The sequence below is a fragment of the Aedes aegypti genome, chromosome 1 (genome assembly GCF_002204515.2).
Source record: "Aedes aegypti strain LVP_AGWG chromosome 1, AaegL5.0 Primary Assembly, whole genome shotgun sequence".
In the NCBI taxonomy this organism is placed as follows: Eukaryota; Metazoa; Arthropoda; class Insecta; order Diptera; family Culicidae; genus Aedes; species Aedes aegypti.
The window spans coordinates 257,884,303-257,907,820 of NC_035107.1; the positions used below are offsets into that span (position 1 = coordinate 257,884,303).

The following is a 23,518-nucleotide window of genomic DNA, read 5'->3' on the forward strand; positions in this document are numbered from 1 at the left end:
ATATCAAAACAAATGATGAGTTGATTGGGTGGAGATCTCCTGCAACATTGAAGGCATAATTCACGGAATAAATATCTTGCTTTAAATGTAATATTTGCCAAGAAGAGCATATTTTGTTTCCTTGTAGAAATAAAGCCCCAACAGAAAATATGGATAAAACTAAAACGGCTGACTTTTGTCATGTTAACAAATGGCAAAAAAATGTACTCCAAGTAGTTTGAGCATTGATTTTTAATCAATTCATTAAACTTATTTTGTTTATTTATTAATTTATTAATTTGGACACGAATATAATATAATATTCACATAATTATTTATTATAATATAATATTCACATAATTATTTATATAAGCTTCAAAACATCTGTTTGATTGCATTTATCAAGAAAATCTAAAGTTTCATAGATATTTTTTCAATCTTGTCATATGAATGTTTTGAATAACCCAAGTTTATAAGTAAAAAAAAGAAGTTTCGTAAAAAATAATTGTATGCAATTTCTTTTCAGCGCCTTTCTTTTTACGGACTTGATTCAAAATGCTACGTCCACTAGCTAGGACCCCTCCCTCCCCCTCGTCACACTTAGTCACAAATTCGTAAAGACCCCCCTCCCCCCTAAAAAGCTACGTCATTTATGGACGACCCCTATCTGACATTTCATAAGAGACACGGAAAACAAAATACACCCAAAATTTGAGTTTAAGCCAAAGGATGTGACAAAATCTTAAAAAATGTTTTTTGGGCTTAAACCAACGGAAAACATTAGAAAATTGAGTAAACATGTGTTTTTGGCCTAAACTTAAGCGTTTGGCACTAAAATTGGGACAGGGCTTTAGGACCCTATTCTGAACCATCTTCCCCTACATTAAGCCGTCGATGATGATAGCAATATGGCGGGTGAACGACCGGTCAGAGTATAAAACTGACTTCTCCGGACTTGTGTTTTGTTGATACTCCGTGAGTTTTGTGTTTGTTGATGTGGATGCTTCGGTTGGACTTTTGTTTATACTTTCGGTCGCATAAGGGTCGGGCTTCTGTCCAGCAAGAACCACTACTATGCACCTGACACAGTCAAGGTGTTGTTATCGCTGTTATTTTTGGTTTGGGATATCATCACCTCACTTACCACGACAGAAAAATACTCTTATCACAAAGCGGTTCATTTGTTATGAGGTTTATGGATGTGGCTGGCTGATTGTACTGACTGTGCGGCCGTATTGTCATGATGATGTTATTTTAGAATTGTACTGAACGGTTCGAATCCAATTGCAAAGTATATGTAATGTTTAGCTTTTCGGGAAATTATTGTTCATAAGGTATTATGAAAGGACCAAATATTAATTATAACTAAAATGAAAAATTGGTCCATTAATTACGTAATACAATTTTAGAGATTTGTCAACCTTAATAAAAAAACTAAATTAATTCCATATAGCTATCAGACATCGACGACACTCTTTCAAGACTTTTTCGGATTCGCACCATTGGCTTTATTATATTTTTTACTTCTCCAGAAGGCGTTAGTATCAAACGTCAAACACGAGGCACGCGCCTCTGATTGTGGGGTTTGCAACATGGCAAATTTGAAATAATCGTTTATTGTGTGGTCGACGGTGCTACGTCTGTGTGTCTGTGCTAAAGCTTTTGAGAAGTTTTTCACTAAAGGGCGAAAGACAATGTCCTTGGAAAGCGTTTTATACAAAAAAAAAAAAAACGCAACGGAAGAGATTAATGTGGCTCAGTTATTGATTAAAGAGAAAGTAAACAAAGAGAGCCTCTCAATGTAAGATAGGTCCTTTTGAAAAGTTACGCGAGATTTGATTGATTACAATAGTCCATTTTGCGAGACGTTTTTGAACAGCTGATCGCTTATTTTATGAATGAAAGTTTGACAGGAGGTGGTGTCGTAACGTGTGAAAGTAACAGCAATATCATCAGTGTTGCCGTTTCGTAAAATGGACTATTTTGGGTCCGAAGCACAATTGTGGGATACTTTGGGTGCTAATGGGTTAACTCATCTAAATCATGGATAAACGACGAATACTGAAGCTGAAAATAACGACCAAGTTAAATTTTTTGGGTACGCTCATATTGCAAACACCTTTGTCGTCATCATTCCTACATATTCATTTGTCTCGTGCGTTCTCCCGCGCGACCGAAGTAAACGGTTGAAGAAATGACGCGGGAAAAATAAACTTCGATTGATCACATTGAATGGAGTGGCAGAAAGAAAGAGGGAGAGGGTCCCACTCGTGTCCCCATATAACAAAAGGAAGTGTGGAACAGATTGGGCCCCAGATAAAGCCGTGCATTCAAATATCTATTCCGAACGACGACGTTGGCCACGAGCTGTCGTGATGTGTTTGCTGCTGTTGCGTAAACCTTCTTCTCCTTCCCTGCCCATTACGCGCGACACACGTCCCTTTCAGCCAAAGCAAAGCCGTGTACGGTGGAGTGCGATGACCCGATTTGAAACCAGTAGAGGTTGCTGTTGGCCAATTTTGGAGTTTGGGAGAAAGCATCGTCGTTAGAAATTTGCACAGGGTATGTGTACCAATTATGGATGCAATATGTCAACAGTAGTGATAAAAATCAAATTGTAACCGCGTTTCTAAAACGCAAGCATGACTTATTGGTGTCAATTAGTAGTTTAAAGCCTTGCGAATCTGTTGATTTAAACAGTTTTAGTACTAAATTGACTTTAAGCTTCTAAAAATGGATTTTAAAAAGCGTTGTCTTTGTACCAATTATGGCAATAGCGTTCCTAGCATTCGACATAAAAGTGTACCAATTATGGACTATCAAATTTTTGCACGAAATGAACTCAAACGCCATGAAGAGCGAATGATAATGCAACGCTAATATGTAATGAAGATATCGCTCATAAAATTTTCCAAAAAAATTGGGTTAAATAGATGTTAAATCATTTTTTTGCAATGGGTTCATGGGAGAAAATTAATTTTCGAAAAATACGTAATAATGTAGTGTAAATGCAAACTATGATACAAAACAGCATTAATGATCTCACATTACCTTTCCAGTGCCAATTTTTAACGAAAAAAGAGGGAAAATTCAAAAATCGAGTGTCGCTGATAACCCCTCTCTACCATGAAATTAGCATCTTCCGCTCGCGAACGTTTTCGAACGTGTGATTGAAAAATCTTAGTAATTGAGTACAAAACATGAAGATAATGCCTTACCGAACCGTCCCGTCGTAGAAGTCACCCGTAAAATAGCTTTACTTCTTTTATTTCCCTGATCAAAAAAAGTAAACAATCCGCCTCCAGAGTATTGCCATAATTGGGCTCTCATACACTCCTTGTACCAGTTATCGACATAGTGGAAATAACACGATTTCCAACTTAAAACAGTAAAATTGATTGCATTCCAGCTAAATTTATTCATTTGTTCTCACTAGGCAACATACATTCATCGGTTGAAACAGTTTATCCGGATGAAAACATACATTTTAGTAACGGAGGTGCCTTAGCCAACTGCTAAGTAGGTGACATATATGTGAGGCAAAATTTTCAAATGTTCATTTTTTGAAGCCTATTGCACGAATGTTCTTTTTAAGGTTTAGTTACCATCAAAAACAAATAGTTTAATCGTTCCTGTGAATATAAGCCATTATAGTCTAGCGAAACAATAAGAAAAATCTCTTTTTGTTCCCACTATTGCCATAATTGGTACTATAGCCATAATTGGTACTTCTACCCTAGTTATGTTTGGAATGTTTCGTCTAGAAAACTAGCGAATAAATGTGGTGCTTATTCAAAAAATAAGCATCTGCCCCGAGTGAGGATCGAACTCACGACCTTAAGATTATGAGACTTACGCGCTACCTACTGCGCCATCGAGGCTGTGTGAACGTATTAGATTGGTTATCTACCTCACGGAAATAGAATACATCCCAGAGGATCAACGTTCTGCCATCCCATCGTTTAGTTGTTGGTCGTTCGTAATAAACAACACGTCATCGGTCGTTCATCCGCGTTTGGGAGCAAGAAGAGGCGCACCACGTTGTTTTGCAGTAAAAAATAACTGCACTTTTACCGCATTTGTTTTGAATATGCTGTTTCACAATACAGCGGACGGGATCGAGGAGGACGCGTACACTGGTTGCTCCGGCGCGATGGCATCGACATCATGGTAGAAGAAAAGAGCAATGGACCGTAGGCAGCTGCAGGGTGTTGGGAACTATGGGGTCAAACACTTTTTTAATGATATGAGGGGGTTTGAAGCAAAGGTGTGTAAGTGACAAAACCTAATTTTCATAAAATCGACATTGATGTTTTTTTCAGCAATTTTCCATTCCGTACAATTTGTACTTGTACTATACTTAGCTCAAAATGTCATTTACACCTTTTCGTGTTTGGATCTTCATGTATAATAGGGTCCTAAAACTTTTGATAATACATTGTTTTTATTTAATAACACGATAGAGCGTGCTCTAACTACATACTACTTTGGCATTTTTTTCCGCTCAAATAACGGCTATGTATATTATATTTAATCTTTACTTTTAAAATTGAGTCCAAATTTGAACTTTTACACTTTTGATTATGTTTGACGTTCACTTAGTCGACATAAACGCCACAGAGGTTTAACTTTTCAATACTGAGGTTGTTCTTACCTGACATTTTGAAAGGGACACGGAAAACAAAACACACCCAAAATTTGAGTTTAAACCAAGGGTTATGACAAAATCTCAAAAACCGGAAACAATTGTTTGTTTAGACTTGAACCAAAGAAAAAAACGTTATAAAAATGAGTTTATATGGCCTAAACTTAAACGTTTGGTACTGAAAATGATCCAGGGCTTTAGGACATAACTGCAAATGACTACAACTTTTTATCAAAAGATTCAGATTCTCTTTTTTAAATTTTTGTCTGCAATGCTCAATACCGTTTTCATCAATATCATAAATCTTCAGGTGTGTAAGATGTTCTTTGGGAGTTTCAACGATTTACTTCATGACAAGACAAAGTTTGCTGGGACTACCAGGCTCGGATTTGATGGGGGCGAGGATTGAAGAAAATTTAAAAAAAACATCAGATGGCAATGCTTTCTAATATATTATCTCTAGACAAACCATTCTTAATATAAAAGTCATCATTTGATAACTGCTTCCAAACGAAAAAAGACATTCATGAGAAGATCTTTTTTCCATTCTTTAATCTTAGTACCTGTATCTTACAGCGAGGTTATGGTCAAATAATAGCCAAGAATTTGTCATCGAAGTTCTACTTGAGTTAGTTTTAAGAACTTATTTTAAGGACTACATATGCAGTATGGTCAACTTCAGAGAGCTATATCTCCGCCGTTTCCCAACCGATTTTTCTCATTTTTTGTTTAACGAACTACAAATTACCTCAATTTTTGATAACTATTGAAAAATTTGTGTGAAAATTATTGGTTTAATAATAATAGATACCGTCGATGGGGGTGACAATGGGTCTAGGGGGTGAGATTAAGTCAAAACGGAAAAATATGATTTATGAAATATTTCAGCTAATAACGCTGATATTACTAAAATTTATAATTCATATGTTAGGGAACATATTATTACACGTAATTTATCACAATATACATTTTTGAAAATAGTAGTTTTTGTTTACTATATTAATAAACTTGTATGTTGAAACTAGATAAAATTTACAACATTAAATTTCTCCTGTGCAAAGTATCACGCATGTACTTTAACCTCTACCTCTATATTAGTAGAAGGTTGAAAGTCTTTTCATTACACTTCACACGTTTTTTCCGGAATATATTTGATTTTTCCACAAAAATTTCTTTTTTTTTCGGTACGGTGTCTAAAACATCAAAAATGGGGGTGAGATTGGGTCAAGCAAGAACGATAGTAAATGAAATTGCAAGTCCACTTTTTTGACATTTTACGATGCAGAGTGTTTTCTTTTTTCATTAATATGTGTTTATTCTTTCTGAATACAGCATCTTTGAAACATCAAACATGTCTACTTGAGGAGTCCGTCTTATTCAATACAATGCAACGTATTTTGACAACTTCTCAAACCAGCAACTGTGTTTCGTGCGCAGCAACATCGTAAAATTTTATCAAATGGATTTTTTTTTGGAATTAAATTATTTATCAGTATTTTCATATTATAGAAACATCTCACGGAAGTTCAAATGAGTTGGATGGCTGTAATATTGGGATTATGGCGTCAACATCTGCCTGTAATGTCTTGATCACATTCCTCGAAATTTAACTATTTGCGAAGGTTTAAAATAATCACTGTTTCAGTACACCTTCGGAGAAACTGAAGAGGCTTTATGACATTGGGGATGAGACTTTGAAGACAGACAATTTGAGGGAAAAAAACAAGAAAATTTATGTAAACTTGACGATAAATGTTGGGTTTACATATTTTTTCTCAAGGATCTTCAATTTTTTGGTATAATCGTTCTTCTAAGTGGGTTTATCATACCTGTGAAACATCTTAGATATCTTTTCGTCTTGTTTGCATCATATTTCATCAATATTTTTCAGCTGTGAATGGTTTTGCAATCATATTCTGAAAAAAAAGTTATTTCAATTACAGTGACCCAATGTCACCCCCTCTATGGGGTGAGATTGGGTCATTTTTCATTCACTTGTGCTGCCGCTGTGAATAAATATTTTCCTTTAATTTTTTGTACAGATGTTAATGTACCATCAAAGTATATGCGCACGTAATTTGAAGTTTATTGGAGTTAAATTGCGATAGTTATTCAAAAAATAAATCGTACATATCTTTTTTTGACCCATGCTCATCCCCAACGACGGTAGGTTGAATTTTGACATAAAAATGCAGACGAAAAGTAAAGTATCAGACAAACTATGTGTCGTATCCTTTCTACATCACTTTGTGTCTTGGTGCTTTTTTTATGTCAAAATTCAACCTATCTGTAACTTTTGAATCAATAGTTCTCACACAACTTTTACAATAGTTTTCGAAAATTGAAGAAATTAGTAGTTTGTCACAGAAAAAAAAAAAATGAAAAGAATCGGTTGAGAAACGGCGGAGGTATAGCTCTCTGAAGTTGACCGTTTTGTATGGGAAAACGGCTTTGGTGCAATTTATATGTCCGATTCTGTATGTCCTGACCAAATTCTGTAATAGTGCGCTTTAAGTCTTCTTAAAATTTTCAAAAAATCGGATCTTCTTTTCTCGAGCATATTGGCAATTCTATTAAAATTGTCAGCAGAAGTATGATGGGATAAGAATTAATTTCGAATCTCGGTAATGGTTCGATAACCAGCAGTCTCTTTCTGTCGATCCCTAAAAGTGATAACATTCAAAAAGATACCTATATTCTTCAGGATAGAAAACTAAAGAGACTGCAAAAGGCTAGGAAAGTTGGATGCACTGGTCGTTGACAATTTTATTGATTTCCATACAAAATCTACTTTTTCTCAACGATAAGTTCATACCTCCTTCATTCTAGGTGAACCTTTTCCCTTAGCCTATTGAAAAAGGACCAATTTTATTTATTTCAAATAAGTATTTGATGCCAAAAATTTCTAGGACAGTATAATCTGAAAAAAAAACTGCCTTCCATCAAAAGATAGATACATATCAGATAACCCGTTCGAAATTTCCGAAGTTATGTTATTGTTGATTGCTAGAAAAAATCTTGGACTATTATAAAGATTATCATTATTATTATTAATATTATTATTCGGAGATTATTACTGAAAATTGCTCCGAAACTTAATTGTGAAATTTCTGATAATAGTTCTGTTCTAGTTTTAACGTTGAAAATATAAGAATTCCGGGACTGTTTTCAGATTTTCATGCAGAATAGGCTTAAAACATTTGAATTTGTCGAGAACTAGCGATAAGTCGAAAATTGGTGCTTCTCGCCTAGAGCAATTATTTTTTTTTCGATTTTATTGAGTTCAATTCGAAGAGTGAAAATGCGCTCTTTTCTAAATATTCATACCGAATATACCATTCAAAATTCCAATCCAATACTCCAATTTGTGGCATTACAAAATGTGTTGAACTTTATATTTCGGGTCTTCTTTATGAGATCTGATTCGGCACTGGGACCACTTGTTTCAAATATTATAGCTTTGTTTTTCCAAAAAAGGTGTGAAGTAATCAATTCTATCTGAAGTTAAAGAATTTATAAAAAGAATTATAAAAAAATGAATTTATAAAGGGAATGATAAAAACACTAGACTAGATAAATGAAATTTTTTGACAATTATATTATATCAAAGTATTCCTCAACTCAATAGACCCTTGGCGCATGTTACTTATTACACAGACTTATGACTTGAACAAGTTTATAAAATCATAACTATTATATATAAAAATTGCAAATGTAAAATGTCCACAGTTAAAAATTTATTTTAAAAAATATATTTTTATACTTAGTGGTGCAGTTTGCTTGTTTTTTTTATATTATATTATATAAACTCAGCACATCGAAACGGTTTTTTATTAGGCAACTTATTGGGAACATCAGAAGATATTAAAGTATTTATAACATAAAACATAATGAAATATCAACTAAGCTACACCGGGGAAAGTTGGAATGGGTGGAACAAGATAAAATTTAAATTTTCGAACATGATGTTAAAAATGGTAGCAGATTTTCTTTCCTAAAAGTTTGATTCATTTGTTAAATTGTAGATTTTGCAATTAAATTTCCTATGATCATGAAATTTCTGTATGATACCTCGCCTTTCACTCTTACTTTTCCCGTTTCAACTTGTTCGATATAACTTTTTTAATGTTTTATGATAATAGTGGTGATTATGGTTAAACCTTCATATGTTGTTTGGCAATCCTTCATTTTCAACATGCGCTGAACAATAATCTACAGTGATTTATTTAAAGATATCCCAAGGACTTCCTGCAGGAATGTTTCCAGTAATTCCTTCTTAGATTTCTCCAGTAAAATCTTTACTGTTATTCTTCCAGGATTTTCTCCAAAGATTCCTCCAGGAGCTGATTCAGAAATTGTCTAAGGATTTTTCTTCAGAAATTTTAGTAGAAAATCTTCCAGATACTTCTCCAAGGATTCTTGCAGAGATGTTTCGAAGTCTTTCTCCAGGAGTTACACTAGAACAGTCTCTTCAAGGATTACTCAAGATATTTCTCTTGTGATTTCTGCAGAATTTCCTCCGAGGACTTTTCTACGGATTCATACAAAGATATTCCTAAGTAGTCGTCTCTAGATTCGTCCAGGAATTATTCCAGAGATTTCATTCTGGGATTCCTCCAAGGATTGCTTCAGAGATTCCACCAGAAATTCATAAAGGGATTTTCAGAAATTTTCCCAGGAAACCACCAAGAAAATCACTATATGACTTACTCCAAAGATTTATCCACATTATTCTCCAAGAATTCATTCTTAAATTTCAAAAATCCTCCGGGGATTTCTCCAAGAGATCCTCTTAAAATTCCTCTAGAGATTCTCCCATGAATTTTATCAGAAATTATCCTAAGAACTTCTCCATGGGTTAGAAAAATCTCTACAAGGATTTCTCCACTAAAATCTCTACAAAAAAATCTTTTGAAAAATCTCTTCCTAGATTTCTCCATAGGTTTCTGCTGGGGTTCCACCTGAAATTTTTCTATCGATTCCTCCTAGGATTGTTCCAGGGATTTGTTCCAGAAAAACTCTACATGGGTTTTTCCAAGGATTTCTCTTTGGATCCCATCTGTTAAATCTCTACAGTGAATCTTTCTTGGGTACCTCCAAGGATTCTCCAGGTATTTTAGATAGCCGTAGCGGTAAACGCGCAGCTATTCAGCAAGACCAAGCTGAGGGTCGTGGGTTCGAATCCCACCGGTCGAGGATCTTTTCGGGTTGGAAATTTTCTCGACTTCCCAGGGCATAGAGTATCTTCGTACCTGCCACACGATATACACATGCGAAAATGGTCATTGGCATAGAAAGCTCTCAGTTAATAACTGTGGAAGTGTTAATAAGAACACTAATCTGAGAAGCAGGCTTTGTCCCAGTGGGGACGTAACGCCAGAAAGAAGACGATTATCTGAGAAATCCTTGTAGAAAATCCTGGAGAAATCTCAGAATAGATTTTTATGGAGGTTTATGGAGAAATTACTGGAGGAATCTATGAAGAAATCAATGCAGGAATTCCGGCAGAAACTACTTGCAAAATCGATAGAAGAATCCCTGTAAAATACCCCTGCCAAAAATCCTAGAATAGTCATTGGAGGAATCACTCAGGGATCAAACTTCCTGATCGATTTGCTGAAGATATTTCTGGAGTCCTATCGGATCCGGTCTAGAAAATCTGGTATCGAAAAAAAGTACTCCCTGAAAGAACCTCTGGTAAAACTGCTAATGGAATTCGAGGAGATATAGCTGTAGGGATCACGACAGAGATTATCTTGGAGAAATTTGTGGAAAAATTTCTGGAGGAATCTTCGAAAACGTTCTTGGAGAAATTTCTGGAAGAGTCTTTGAAGATGTTTCGCGAGGAATATTTGAAGACATCTCTGGAGGTTTTCCTGAAGGAACTCCTGAAGTCGCATTTGAACAGATCCCAAAATTGCGCTTGCTGTCAAAAGTTATTATTCGTCAGCGATAAAATATTTTTTATATAAATCTAAAAGAACAGAAATCAGTTCAAAAATGGATTTTTGAGATCGTTTCAAGGTAATTTTTGACCTTTAATGCATAATGTGTCAGATTTACTCTAGAAGTATCGCTTGCAAATCATCACGTATCCAAGACCAGCCTGAAGTTCGTTGAGTGACTGCATGACAAATTAGGAAATCTCTCCTGAATGTCCAAACCCGTAGAGGAGCATAAATATGTATCTAGAGGAATTTACGTATTCTCGGCAGGCTAAGCCAACGCCGCGCTTATTTTGTAATTTTCGCGGACATCAGCAGACAAATTACGTGTTTGTCTGTTTACATTTATGCACTGCTCACTCCACTATCGATTCACACCGACAGACTTGTTAAGAGCTTGTTGGAAACGTGTTTACAACGCTTCGAATATCTCTCGTCAGTGTAACTATTGTTGGCAGCCTCATTCTCTTCGGCAGCTTTCCCATAAGAATCATTTGGGCAGCTCCAAATCAGTCGCATTTTGAAGCGTGCTCATTTGAATTGATCACGAAATTGTTTATTCAATCTCTAATATCTCGTCAGCGGGAAGCTGACAGAACAAAGAACCATTTGAATGTTTTCATTGGTATGTTTTAATAGAAAAGTACTGTGTATTTGGCGTTTGAAATTTGGTTGCCGATAAAAGTCGAATAGTGCCGAAGCCATAAGTCTCCCTACCCCATCCTACCTTATCTTGATACCTTGGGCGTATTGTAGAGCTCCATCTTCGTCGGTTTTGGACAAAACTTCTCCAGTTGCCCCGAACGTTTAGGGTCGCCAGGTCCTCTTCCACTGCGTACAGCCAGCGTATTCGTGGTCTTCCCCGAAGCCGCCGATCTCTACCTGGTTCCCTGCTGAACATTACCAGCTCACTGAAGCCTGTCGTATTTTACACGCTTGATAACATTCGCATCTTTGTACACTTGATATAACTCGTGATTCATGCGTCTGCGCCACACACCATTTTCGAGTTTCCCACCGAGTATTGTCCGCAGCACTTTACGCTCGAAAACACCGAGAGCTTTCCGGTCTGACTCTTTCAACGTTCACACTTCGTGCCTGTAGAGAACCACCGGAAGAATTATTGTTTTATACAGGGCGAATTTTGTTTCCGTTTGCAAGCTGCGAGACCTAAGCTGGTTATGTAGTCCGTTAAAGGCCCTATTTGCCGCCGCAACACGTCTCTTCACTTCGCGGGAAACGTCGTTGTCGCATGTCACAAGTGTTCCAAGGTAAACAAATTCTTCAACAACTTCAAACACATTCCCATCAAGCACTACCTCAGCACCTACACCACCATGCCTGACTCTATCTCAACCTGCAACCATGTACTTCGTTTTGGTAGAATTAATGGTCAGGCCTATTCTCGCTGTCTCTTTCTTCAGAGGCACGAAGGCCTCTTCCACTGACCTGCGATGGATTCCAATTAGGTCTATATCGTCTGCAAAGCCAAGGAGCATGTGCGACCTTGTGATAAAAGTGCTATTTCTTTGCACGCCAGATCTCCTAATAGCACCCTCGAGTGCAATGTTGAATAGTAAATTCGAAAGTGCGTCTCCCTGCTTCAATCCGTCTAACGTCACGAACGAGGTTGACACCTCGTCTGCGATCCGAACACTTGATTTCGAACCAGCCAGCGTAGCACGTATCAGCCTAATTAGTTTCGCCGGAAAACCATTTTAAGACATTATCTGCCATCATAGAGTTCTGTTTTGTTCTGTTTACATCATAGAGCAAAAAAATAGATAGACTGATAGATATCTTTATTTGAAAGAGTTTCAGCCCAAGGCTTACGATAATAGTTCGAAGTGAATCAAATTTGGTTGACGTCCCTTACTTATGCCGTTCTTGGATACACTGCTGATCAAAAATATCGAATCGGACAACACTACTAGGAAGAAAACGCGGCCTCGAAGGCTGTGTCGCTGCCTTATTACAGCTTATCAATAATAATAATACTAAGAATAATACGAGTATTCAAACGCGCATTTCGCTTTGGTTGCGCTGTTTTGAACGGTCGAGCCCTAACGGGGTAAAGTGACAGGCGATTACCAACAACGAGAAAGTTTGAAGTGTGGAGAATGGGTGGCGGAAGGCGAGGTTAAGGGGAAAAATCAAGTGGCTACTAAGAAGAAGAAGACGATGAACAAGAACTCCGCCATCGCTCCATGCAAATAAGAGAAAATAACAAAACAACACTCGTGCTCCTCTCAGGATGGTGGTGCTGCTGCTGGGGATGGAGGCGGCGGATCGCGGATGAGATGCTCGGTTGGGGTTGTTGTTTGTTGGTGAAATGGGTGCAAAATAACCAACGGGAAGAAATTGTGACAACAACAAGCCTGGGGCGATTGGAGCAGAAAGCAAAACAGAAAAAAACGTAAACAAACTCGAAAGCGGTGGAACTTTGCGTGGAAATAAAACTAGCAAGATGGAGCGCGAAAAAACGGGTTAGCGTAAGGAATACAATCGCGCGCTTTCTTCGGGTCTATCATATTATGGTACAGAGGCACTCCATTCACTTAAACTATAGTTTTGTTTGGTAAATTTCTATAAATTTAGAAGTCATGAGGAGAAAGAAGAGTAATTTGCAATTTTAAGGTCAATCCATTTTTTTCTGAAGTGAGAAACAGAAATTTTAATAAAAATTTATAAAATTTTTCGCTTAAATGATAACAATGATTTCACTTATTTTTTATAAATTTACCGGTTATAAGTCTGCCTAAGAAAAGGAAGAGAAGAATGAATTGAAATTGATTTAAAACGTTTTTCTTTATTGAGAATCAAAAACTTCGGATATAAAATTTTTCATTCGTTCCTTGTTTAGTTTTTGGAAATTATCTATTTTTTTGAAAAAGCCTATTCCGGCATTGGAAAAGGAAAAAAAAAAAATATTTTGGTGGCGTCCTCAATCAAGAGAACGTTATCGACAATTCTTGCGAAAGTGATTTAGAAAAAGCGAGGAATATTATTCAACAAATCAAAAATATTAAAGATGATGGATTTTTATACACCCTCATCATGAAACTTCCAGAAAGTAGCTTATAATTCTTGGTTGATACATTTATCAAATTTTATCATCCATTGGTAACTTTATGTCCAGGGGCTAAATAGGCCAAACTTTGTGTCTTCAACAACCAGTAAGTTGGTTCTATGTTCCTATTATGTTTCTGATAGAATACATTTATTTATTCTGTGCATCCTTGTAGTTTTCTTGTACAAATATCGTGTAGAAATTTCTTCAGACATTTTAGTTGAAATTCTACAACACTCCTGCAAGCATTTCATATGAGCATTCTTTAAGAAACTATACTTATTATTTTCTGAGTTTCTCCATCAATTTTGTCACAGAATATCAGAGGAAATCAAATAATTTTCCAGAAATATATGAATAATTACACTTAAGTCCATTTCTCGCGCAAATTGAGGATTTTTTAAACCAATTCAAAGAAGTTTTAAGTCAATTCAATTCTAAAACTGTTTGTTTCATCTGTTTCCCAAAGCTTGAAACTAGTAACTAGCATCAACAAGTCATGATTTGGTCTCAGAAACTCGACTCATTTACGATTTCTATCCATAAAGTTGACTTTTTGCATCCAAAAAATTTCAATCATCGTCGGGGGCTTTCATATTTTTGATTTTTATAGTTTTCACTTCTTACAAATTAGTACCTGCCGAAAATGTTTTTTTTTATTTCATCTGGAATACTTTCAGTAATTCCCACAGGAATCTCTCCTACATTATTCTAGAGATTTCTCTATCAATCGTTCCAGAAGTGCTTCTTGGATGTTTAGAGAAATATCGCCAGAGTTTGTTCGAGTACTCCAACTCTACTACCCCAGTAATTTGCTCAGGGATTACTTAGATTTTTTTCTAAAGATTATTTTAAGATTTACTTTATAATTTTTTACTTACGTTTCAATCGAGTGCTTTGGTTGTTACTCTAGATGATCTTCTAAATATGCCTACATAAAAAAGTTCCAAGAAAATCCACAATCCTAAATTTGTTGTTTTTTTTAGAAATCCTACTAGTATTTTTACGCCTATTCATCCACGACCACTCTCAAAAATTCCTCGAGGAACGAGAAAATCGATCGGGAATTTTTCCAATAATTACTTAATAAACTTGAGCTGTGATTCACAATTTAATTCGTCTAGATTTTTTTTCTAGGGACTTTTTCGGCATTTCATTCAAGGATTATTAATGCTGTTCTTCCAGACATTTATCAGATAATTAATCGAAAAAAATCTCATGAAACTTTACCAGTTTATTGAAGTAAACTCTACAGCAACTTTCACAAATTTCTTTAAGGATTCCGTTTGACATTTTTCAGGGATTTCCTTTAGAATATCCTGTGGGATGTTACTCATCGATTCACTTGTTCTTTATTGTTTAATTATCTCAGCAGTAGGGGCCTTCCTTAGCCGAGTGGTTAGAGTCCACGGCTACAAAGCTAAGCCATGCTGAAGGTGTCTGGGTTTGATTCCCGGTCGGTCCAGAATCTTTTCGTAATGGGAATTTCCTTAACTTCCCTGGGCATAGAGTATAATCGTACCTGTCGCACGATATACGAATGCAAAAATGGCAACAATGGCAACAATGGAAAAGAAAGCTCTCAGTTAATAACTGTGGGAGTGCTCAAAAGGACACTAAGCTGAGAAGCACTGTCTGTCCTGGTGAGGACGTTGATGTCAAGAAGAAAAAGGAGAAGAAGAAGATCTTAGCATTTTTAGGGAAATTTTTTAACACTTCTTCGAGAGTCCATGAGATCCTTCAACTATGTTTTTTTTTATCAAGGGTGACTTACACTAGTTTCATCAGAAATTAATTCTCAGCCTTTTTGAAGCTACGACCCCCTTTGAAGTTCTACAAAATTTTCTGGACCCCTAAAAGTGAAAGCTTATCAAAATTTTCCGAAGATTCATTACGAATCAGCAGATATCCTTGACAGACACACCCAAAAGTTTTACCATAGATGCACCATAGATAAGACACCAAAGATTTTCCAAAATCATTCGAAAAATTATTGCGGAAGTGCCAACAATAATCAAGGCTTTCCGTGAACTTACACCAGAATGTGCGAAGTTAAAATATGCAAGGATTCCACCTCTGCAAGCTACTTTGAATAATTTTAAAACTTTTTTTAATGAGTCTTTTATGAATCAGATAGTTGGAATAATTTATTAAAATTTACAGTAACCCTTAAAAAATCTTGTCAGATTTCCTTAAAAAACTTTCGAATTTTTCTTTTTTCAAGGATCGCTAATACATATATTTGTTTAAAATATCATTTAAAATCCTGCTGATAGATTCGCGAAGATTTCGCCAAAATATGGTGAGGTAAAGTTATACTCGTTGACATTTCCCTGTAGACATGCCTGGCAAAACTCCTGGAAAAATGCCTGGACAAATCTTGGAAAACTTTGCCAGACTGACTGAAAGAAAATTCTAAAGTAATCTTAGGAGGAATCTCTAAGGTAAATTCTGAAGACCTTAGAGAAATTCCTAGTTGCTATCGTTAAAAAATCCTGCAGGAGAGTTTTGAAGGAAAAAAAACGGATTATTTTGTACACTGAACATAATTTACAAATTGAATCCAAATTCTTTTCAACGTGAATCTGTCGTGTCGATTGGGAAGGTGAAATAATGTTTAAAATCTGTAATTCTGTTAAGGATTGAATTTGATTTGATAGCAAAGTCTTTAACACATGCTTTCAACGTGTTTTATAGTTGCGATATCCATCGCTAGTAGACATGACTTTACTTTTCTGTAATGCGCGATCATGTTCATTTTTTGAAAACCGGGTGTCAAAATTTGAAATTGCTAACGGTTTCACATATGGATTCGGATGGCCGACAGTGACTGGTTTTACACCATTAATTGATGTTTTCCACAATAAGTGAAAATTCACATGTGAAGCATGTTGATCGAGCTTATAGAATATTTTCAGTGTAGTCGGTAGTCTTGTAGGACATCCTAGGGAAATCAACAGAAGAATCATATGATAAAATCCTAGAAATCTTAGAGCTTCCTTGAAAAATCTAAAGGAACCTATCGATAAATTCCTAATGAAAACTCTGGGGCAATTTCTGTGATTATTCTTGGCAAATCCATATAATTTTCTTGGGATAAACATAACAAAATTGGAGAATGCTTGAAAGCTCAGGTGTCCTATCAGAGGTTCTATAAAAACGATCGCTACATTCAAAATAAATTCAAAAACAACGCGATCGTTCAATCTCTAACTGTTCATTCGCACTGTTTCGTATTTTTCAAAACAAGCCTGCCCTCGTTTCCCCCCAACACAAAATGCGTTCTCCCTATATGCATATTCGTCATCAACATGCTGCGTCACGTAGTACTACTCACAAATTGCAGCTGGGGACTTTCCATCAAACTGCTTTCTTTGCCGAAGGAGATCCACGCATGGGGGAGGTCAGGCCGTGCCGAAACGGGAAAGGCACTCCCATCCCACCATCCCCTTCCAGCCACCACCCCCCATCTTTCCGCCTGCATACAAATTGTGCAAACTGCACGTTGCCACGAACGAGCAAAACAAGCCAAATGGAGGGTCGTGTGCTGCCGAGACGACGAAAGTGACGCTCCAAGCCAAGCGAAGCCGGCTTCGGTTTTTGTGCTCCAACCAACGGTCGAAAAATTCAAATTCGTCCTCCGATGATGACGCTACTCGCGATTGGTTGAGCCGAGAGGGATCCGTCGCGCAGTTATCGTCGTCGTCGTCGTCGTCATCGTTGTTGTTGTCGGCCGGCTTAGCCAAATGCGCAAGTGTTTGCGCGCGCGCAAGAGACAGAGAGCGAGAGCGAGCGCACGCAGTCCAGAGTGAGATGTTTGTGTGAACGATCGTCATCGGTCGGACGACGAGATTACGGGAGAAGCGAAAAGAGCATCACGACGTGGGAAGAAGACTCGCGAAAAAATACGCGAACTATGGGGAAGATAAAGGAGGGTGCTTAAGTGGGGGAACGGCTCGGGCTGCGCAGTTCTGGGCATTGTAGGCAACGAATCAGACCCGTGACGCCAGATTTTCAGAACATCGATTTCGTAGATTTGAATTTCATGGTTGAACAGCTATCAAAATGAAATACACACACGCCAAAGTTATGTGGTGAAAATTATCATATAAAGGAACTTACAATAATGGTCTATTTTCAGGTAATTTGTTAATACAAAAAATGGTATTATCAAATATAGAGGAAGTTGCAGACTTAGGCTTGCAAAACTCTGCGAAATTTCCAAGTTTAAGCTAAAAATAATGGGTAAAACCCATCGCTAACGCTTCAAGAACCTAAGTAGATTTCTCGCACGAGACAGGGACTGCGTGTCTTGTAGAAACAAACATCAAACTTTCCTGGCCTAAAGAACTACCGTGAAGGCCCCTAACTCTACGCAGCTCCTAATTCTGCGCACTTTCACCAAAATCCACCAAAATCTGGTAAAATACTTACATTTTTGTTCAAAATTTATTTTATTATATATTGCTACAATAGTAATAAAAAAAGTACGCGAAGAATTTTCTCGACAAATTTACGTTTATTACTTAAATAAAAAAATAGCTTTAAAAATATTGAAAAACGTCCAAATTGACTGCCCGTTAGCAAAAATGCAAATTATGGTCTACAAAATGCTTGACGTCAAATAAATAAATAAATAAATAAATATATTTCAGATTTTTAGTACGTAGTCACTAGTTTATTTATCGAGCAGTCATCACTGGTGAAGTGCAACTTATTTTCTCTTCATTTTCTTATTCTTCTTAAGTATTTATTTATTTATTTATTTATTTATTTTCATACCTCAACTGATCGATGTCTTAATGAGGATTAAGATGGGGAAAAGCCCTTTTGCATGAACTGTAGTCCAATCAAAAGAGCGTTAAAACCCCATATCTTTTCAAAACAAAATACAATGGATTACATACAGATTAAAAATAATACATAAAAAATATAAAATACAAAACGACATTTCTACGCAATAAATACTTAAACAGAGCTATGAGAGAAGTAATCATTTGTCAAGTTCATACGCAGCTGTATTCGTCACTCGTTGTATTGAAGAAAGATGACCGAGAACAAAAAAGAAAAGAACACTCAAGAAGCATCATTTAAAACTTTTAAAATTATTGGACTGGGACTCACCTAATTGCGACACAATTTTGCTCACTCAGATTCCGGATGTAGAGAGAAACGTCTTAGTCTGCTTTTGAATACTGAAGCTGAGATGGAATAATCGAATAGATGATAGACTTTGTTGAATTCCCGGCACAAAGCAGTGATGGGTTCGTTGATTCCGTAATCCGTTCTACGAAAATCCGGTCTGAGAGGATCTCTGGAACGCAGGGATACTGAAGGCGCATTGATGTTCAGTCGCTCAAGAATATTTGGAGCGTCTATAACCGCTAATAACAGTTTACCGGCGAATAATGCTCTCAAAGAATTCCGTCGATTGCGAAGCGATTCCATACCAAGCAAACGGCATCGTATTTCATATGCTGGCATGTTGGCAATATCGTTCCAGGGGAGCAGTCTCAAAGCATATCTGGTGAATTTGGCCTGAATTGCTTCTATTCTCAATATCCATACATTTGTGTAGGGACTCCAAACAACGCATGCATATTCCAGTGTGGAGCGAACTAGCGAATAATATAGTGATCTTAAGGTGAAAGGATCAGAGAAATCTCCGGTTGATCGCATGATGAAACCTAAGTTTCTATTTGCTCTTGCAATTATATTAGAAAAGTGGTTACGAAAAGATAGATTTATGTCAAGAAGGACTTCAAGGTCTTTGACGACGGTGACACGCGACAGCAGAGTACCACAGATTTGATAATCCCATGTTATTGGACATTTTTTCCGGTTGAATGATATCACTGTACATTTTTGGGCACTTATAACCAGATGATTTCTGATACACCAGTCTTCAAAGAGATCAACCAACCTCTGCAGCTCGATGCAATCCTCGTGATTCTTTACAACTAGATAGATCTTTAGATCATCTGCATACACTAAACGAAATCCAGCAGGTAACAAGCAGCATACATCATTGATGAATATCGAGAACAGTAACGGACCTAAATTACTGCCCTGGGGTACGCCAGAGTTGTTAGTGAAATAGTAAGATTGTACCGCACGTATTTTAACAGACAATCGCCGATTCCTCAAGTACGATTCAAGCCAACGAATGAAGAACGAAGGTGCTCCCAATCTTTCCATTTTAGCTATTAGAATCAAATGGTCGACCAGATCGAAAGCTGATAACAAAACATCGCTGACTAGGATTTCAAGCAGCTTGGATCCAGCGCATAATGAAGTTATTCCCCTGTAATTTTTTACGTCTCTCTTGTCTCCCTTTTTGTATACCGGAAACATTATTGATTCTTTCCATTTGGTGGGGAATCTGGATTCAGCAATTGATCTGTTGCAGATAATGGTGAGAGCAGCGCACAACGATGAGGCACATTTTTTTTAATACGATAGTGCGCATAGTAAGGAACCATTTTTCAACTATGTTCCTTACTATGCGCAGCAGGTATAAAACTTTATTTTCAACATACAATCAACCCTCCAGATGTCGATATTGAAGGGAACCATCGACTTGTCGACACCATCGAGATATGGAATAGAAATGCTTTGGAAAATTGTTTGAGGGGACCATCATAGTAAGGGAAGATTAAAAAATGACGTCCATCATATTTTAAGGATTTCTACACTCCGTCCCCTCAATCCCCTGTCGCGTACAGTACCTAATGAATGCATTGTCGTATACTTCTCCTCCCCATGCAAAAAAAAAATAATTTTGATTTTTTGTATAGTTTCATGAGTCAATATCGAGTAATGGAACATCGAGGTTTAAGGGGGCAGGATCCGTCATTGATTTTGGAATTTTCAAAAGCAGTTTTTTCGTTCAATGTCAAGAAAATTTACGGGAAAATGTGTTCACTGTATTTTTGTAACACAGTGAACACATTTTCATCGAATAATTTTTAGTTTTAACAGAAAAACTGCATTTGAAGTTTCGATGATGATGATGATTACGATGACGGAGCGTTGATCGTTAATCGTTGGTTTAGATTTTAGAAAACTAAGTTAAATAGATGTTTTGGAAAACATATGATGATTTCGATTGTTTTGAGAGTGCACTTAATGGCATTCAATTGAATTATAGATAAAATTCACTTCACTTAGTAAATTTGTGTTAGAGACATTCCACGCTCCACTGGGGACGTAAAGCCGTATAAAGCAATAAAAAGAAGATTAATTCAGAGTTTAAATGCTAGTAATGCTTTTAGTATAATACTTCAACTGTTATAAAGAATTTATCGAGTGCGCAGAGTTAGGAACCTAAATGCGCAGAACAAGGAGCATTGCAAAAATGAATGCGCAGAGTTAGGAACACGAACACCCTTGAGAAAAATTTAAAATTTGCTATACAAATCATTACTTAGTGAAGCTTTTATATTTTTTCCTTATACATAAGATCAATAAGTATTTGCTTCCAAAATTTCAGAATATTGTGTTTTGTTTTCAATTATTTACAGCTGTTTGAAAATTGAAAAGCCTTAAGTGCGCAGAGTATGGGGCCTTCACGGTATATTAGTTTTTAACAAGTTTCGTGATGACAGAATCACTTTTGTCTGTATAAACGTGTGATTTGTGAGACAAATCTCGAATGGTTTTTCTTTTTCGGGAAAGCAAACTTTTTAAAGGATTGCAGAAACTCGAAATTCATTGCTATTTCCACTGATAAACTTTGTATGTGGAAATATTTCAGCAAAGGTTCTTCACGAGTATAGCATTCGATCACACTCACCAAAACCACTATCAGGAAGAGATAACACCAACGTTTCTTAAAAAGGCTCAAGATCTCTTGTTCTGCTCTGCTCTGCTCTGCTCTGCTCTGCTCTATAAATACCTCTCGGAGGGTAATAAATGAGATCCGCCATACGAGCATCGCTGTGCACTCGTCGACTTACCTACACTACGCAACAGGAGAACTCTTCTAAAGCAGCTTTTCATTTTTGATCTGCTCGAAAATAACATCGACTGATCTGGTCTGCTAGGCAAGTTAAGTTTTAACACCCCTGTGAGGCTCCTACGGAGGACTGCACTATTCCGACACGCTGTTCATCGAACGTTATATGGGCAAAATAATCCGCTTGATGTATGCTGTGAAATGTTTAATAATGTGTATCACTTGTACGATTTTAACATAGCTAAGGAAACATTTAGATTAAGAATTCTACGGAAATGAAGTCTGTGCGATGAATTTTTATTTAAATCGAAGACCAAATAAATCAAAACTAAATCAAAAAGGTGGTAAATGACTGGACAATACGTACAATTGGTACTTCGCGTACCTGCAGGTATAAAATAGACTCCATTTGTGGTCCTTAGCTTTTTGTTCAGTAACTCCTATCCCTACCTCCCCGTGGTGCCGCCTGGGGTACGAGTAACCGTAGGGAAGATCGGGTAACCCTGATGGGACCGTCGTATGCTGACAGGGAAGGTGGGCTCCTTTCTTCTGAGGGTGTAGCTTATCAGAGCGTCTGTTCTCCATGTCAGGGGCGGCTCAAAACAGCGTCTGTTCTCCATGTTAGGAGCGGCTGATCATCGTCCTAGTGCCAGCGTGGGACTCTAAACAGTGCTGTGCACGATGATCCTCCGGCGAGACAGGGGGTTGGTGCCGGCCTTACAAGCCAGCCGTAAAAAAACCATCAGTACAGGAAGCATACAATGTAAATTCGTACCGGAACAATCGGCATAGACCCAGGCATCGAAAACGGACTAACGATAGGAAACTCGGATCATGGAACTGTAAGTCTCTCTATTTCTTGGTAAGTACCCGCATTCTTTCCGAATTATTAAAGAGGCCGCAAGTTCGACATCGTTGCGCTGCAGGAGGTTTGCTGGAAAGGGTCGACGGTACATACGTATAGGGATGGTTATACCATCTACCAGAGCTGCGGCAACAGACATGAGCTGGGCACAGCTTTTATCGTGATGGGCGAAATGCAGAGGCGCGTGATTGGGTGGTGGCCAATCGACAACAGAATGTACAAGTTAAGGATCAAAGGCCGTTTCTTCAATATCAGCATAATCAACGTTCACAGCCCTCACCTAGCAAGTGACGATGACGATAAGGACGCTTTCTACGCGCAGCTGGAACGTGAATACGACGGCTGCCCAAGCCATGATGTCAAAATCGTTATCGGAGATCTTAACGCCCAACCTGAGGAGGAGGAATTTAAACCGATTATAGGGAAGTTCAACGCTCACCAGCTTACGAACGAAAACGGCCTCAGACTGATTGATTTCGCCGCCTCCAAGAATATGGCCATTCGTGTACCTACTTCCAGCACAGCCTCCCGTATCGGTACACCTGGAGATCACCCCAAAAGACTGAATCGCAATTCGACCACGTTTTGATTGATGGAAGACACTTCTCGGACATTATCGACGTCAGAACCTATCGCGGCGCAAACATCGATTCGGACCACTACCTAGTGATGGTTAAAGTGCGCCAACGACTCTCCGTTGTGAACAACATTCGGTACCGACGCCCGCCACGGTACAACCTGAAACGACTCAAGCTACCCGAAGTCGCAACTGATTACGCGCAAAGCCTTGAAGCTGCGTTGCCGGAAGAGGGAGAGCTCACCGAAGCCCCTCTTGAGGACTGCTGGAGTGATTCTACCCCATTACCCCGAATGCCCTTTCCCCGAATGACATCACCCCGAATTCCATTACCCCGAATGTACCATTACCCCGAATTCCATCACCCCGAATGCTATTTCCCCGAATTTACAAATATCTTGACATGATGATATTGATGACATTTCCCCATGATATTGGAATTCGGGGTAATGTCATTCGGGGTGATGGGTCGTTCGGGGT

The 23,518-nt window shown here is 37.5% G+C and overlaps 1 non-coding gene across 1 annotated transcript; it reads right to left on the reverse strand.

Moving 5' to 3' along the window:
- Positions 1-3,787: 3,787 nt before the first annotated feature.
- Positions 3,788-3,860, reverse strand: Trnam-cau. The gene has a single exon. It is a non-coding gene; the product is annotated as a tRNA-Met (tRNA).
- Between the last annotated feature and the right edge of the window lie 19,658 nt (positions 3,861-23,518).